We start from the raw sequence: 3457 nt of genomic DNA, 5'->3' as shown, positions 1-3457 counted from the left end.
CCTACCATTAGCCCAGTAATCCATCATCTTGTTATTCCTACCAAAGTGAACGACTTCGCACTTAGCTACATTGAATTCCATTTGCCACATTTCCGCCCAGCTCTGCAACTTATCTATATCCCGCTGTAACCTACCACTTCCTTCCTCACTATCCACAACTCCACCGACTTTTGTGTCATCCGCAAATTTGCTTACCCAGCTTTCAAGTCCTTCCTCTAGATCATTTATAAAGATAACAAAAAGCAATGGTCCCAAAACAGATCCTTGTGGTACACCGCTAGTAACTGCGCTCCAAGATGAACATAATCCATCAACTACTAGCCTCTGTCTCCTTCCAGCCAGCCAATTCCTAATCCAAACCTCTAATGTATCCTCAATGCCATACCTCCGAAGTTTTAGCATTAGCCTACCATGGGGAACCTTATCGAACGCCTTACTAAAATCCATATACACAACATCTACTGCTTTACCCTCATCCACTTCCTTAGTCATCTTCTCAAAGAACTCTTCCCTGCATATTTCCAGGGCATCCATTCTAATTATTTGTGATTCCATATTCACATCAGCAACAGTGTCCTGTTCCTGAGTGAATACTGATGAAAAGTACTGATTTAATGTCTCTCCAATCTCCTCCGCCTCCACACACAACTTCCCACTACTATCCTTGACTGGACCGATACCTACCCTAGTCATCCTTTTATTCTTGACATACCTATAGAAAGCCTTTGGGTTTTCCCTAATCCTACCAGCTAAAGACTTTTCATGTCCCCTTCTCGCTTCTCTTAGCTCCCTCTTTAGCTCCTTCCTGGCTACCTTATAACTCTCAATCGCCCCTACTGAACCTTCACGCCTCATCTTTACATATGCCACCTTCTTCCCTTTCACAAGGGACTCCAATTCCTTACTAAACCACGGCTGCCTCACAAGGCCCTTTACACCATGCCTGACTGGTACATACCTATCGAGGACACGCAGTAGCTGCTCCTTGAACAATCCCCACATCTCATTAGTGTTCTTCTCTTGAAGCCTGTTTTTCCAATCCACACATCCTAAGTCATGCCTCACTGCATCATAATTTCCCTGCCCCCAGCTATAGCTCTTGCCCTGCGGCGCACGATTATCCCTCTCCATCACTAAAGTAAAAGTCACCGAGTTGTGGTCACTGTCCCCGAAGTGCTCACCTACCTCCAAGTCTAACACCTGGCCTGGTTCATTACCTAGAACCAAATCCAATATAGCCTCCCCTCTTGTTGGCCTGTCGACATATTGTGTCAGGAAACCCTCCTGCACACATTGTACAAACACCGACCCATCTAATGAACTCGAGCTATAGCTCTCCCAGTCAATATCTGGGAAGTTAAAGTCCCCCATAACAACCACCCTGCTACCTTCACTCTTTTCCTGAATCATCCTCGCAATATTATCCTCTACTTCTCTAGGACTATTAGGAGGCCTGTAGAAAACACCTAACAGGGTGACCTCACCTTTCCTATTTCTAACCTCAGCCCAAACTACCTCAGATGGCAAGTCCTCTTCCATCGTCCATTCCACTGCTGTGATACTGTCTTTGACAAGTAATGCCACGCCTCCCCCTTTTTTACCCCCATGTCTGATCCTACTAAAACATTTGAACCCTGGAACGTGCAACAGCCATTCTTGTCCCTGTTCTACCCACGTCTCTGTAATGGCCACAACATCGAAGTCCCAGGTACCAACCCACGCTGCAAGTTCACCTACCTTATTCCTTATACTTCTGGCATTGAAGTATACACACTTCAATCCACCTTTCTGGTTACAGGCACCCTCCTTAGAGATCGCTGCATTATTCCTAACCTCCCTACACTCAAGGTCCTGTACCCTAAAGCTACAGTCCTGGTTCCCATGCCCCCGCGGAGTTAGTTTAAACCCTCCCAAAGAGCACTAGCAAACCTCCCCCCAAGGATACTGGTGCCCCTCAGGTTCAGGTGTAGCCCATCCTTTTTATAGAGGTCCCACCTTCCCCAGAAAGGACCCCAGTTGTCCAGAAACCGGAATCCCTCCCTCCTGCACCATCGCTGTAGCCACGCATTTAACTGCTCTCTCTCCCTATTCCTCGACTCTCTATCACGTGGCACGGGTAACAAACCAGAGACTACAACTCTGTTTGTTCTAACTCTGAGCTTCCAACCTAGCTCCCTGAAAGCCTGTCTGACATCCTCACCCTTCTTCCTACCTATATCGTTGGTGCCAACGTGGACCACGATCTGGGGCTGCTCCCCCTCCCCCTTAAGGACCCGGAAAACACGATCAGCGACATCACGTACCCTTGCACCTGGGAAGCAACATACCAAACGTGAGTCCCTGTTGCCCCCACAAAACCGTCTGTCTGTACCCCTCACTATCGAATCCCCAAGAACTATCGCTCTACCTTTCTCCACCCTACCCTTCTGAGCAACGGGGCCAGGCTCCGTGCCAGAGGCCTGAACCTCGTTGCTTGCCCCTGGTAAGTCATCCCCCCCACAAGTATCCAAAACGGTATACTTGTTCTTGAGGGGAATGACGGCAGGGGGTCCCTGCACTGGCTTCCTCCTCCCACTCCCCCTCACTGTCACCCATCTATCTTGAACTTTCGGAGTAACTACTTGCCTAAAGCTCCGATCTATGACCTCCTCTGCCTCCCGAATGATCCGCAGTTCATCCAACTCCAGCTCCAGTTCCCTAACACGGGTTTGGAGGAGCTGGAGATGGGTGCACTTCTTGCAAGTGTACTCAGCAGGGACGCTAATGGCTTCCCTCACCTGAAGAAATATTTTCATATTGATCTCTCCACTAGCAGCATACCCTTCCCTCATAAGATCGGTGATAATGTACACTTTACTCAAGGACACAACCCAGCTGACATCTGGCAAGTGGACAACCTGACAGTGAAGCATTGCCTCCCCACTGCTCCTGATAATGTGACAGTCTGTATACTCTGTAGTCTGGGTCGCTTGCAATTAAATCAAAGATTTAACTGTTTCATCATTTGTAACAAATTTAAATTCCAATCATGAGCAAAATCTCAACAAGATTAACTCTTGGAATACAGGGAAACGTAAAGATTGTTGTTAATTAAAGGAAGACGGGTATAACGATGATGTTGGGGAAGGGGTGACATTAGATTAGATTACTTACAGTGTGGAAACAGGCCCTTCGGCCCAACAAGTCACACCGACCCGCCGAAGCGCAACCCACCCATACCCCTACATTTATCCCTTACCTAACACTACGGACAATTTAGCATGGCCAATTCACCTAACCTGCACATTTTTGGACTGTGGGAGGAAACCGGAGCACCCGGAAGAAACCCACGCAGACACGGGGAGAATGTGCAAACTCCACACAGTCAGTCGTGGGAATGAACAAGGTGCTTTTAAAATTGGGGATTCAGAATATCTTTTTAAATTCAGTACAGTCGGACTAAAAAAATGCATTGAGA

Source organism: Hemiscyllium ocellatum, chromosome 51 (assembly GCF_020745735.1).
Source record: "Hemiscyllium ocellatum isolate sHemOce1 chromosome 51, sHemOce1.pat.X.cur, whole genome shotgun sequence".
Taxonomy (NCBI): domain Eukaryota; kingdom Metazoa; phylum Chordata; class Chondrichthyes; order Orectolobiformes; family Hemiscylliidae; genus Hemiscyllium; species Hemiscyllium ocellatum.
Note: the sequence above shows the minus strand (reverse complement) of the source record.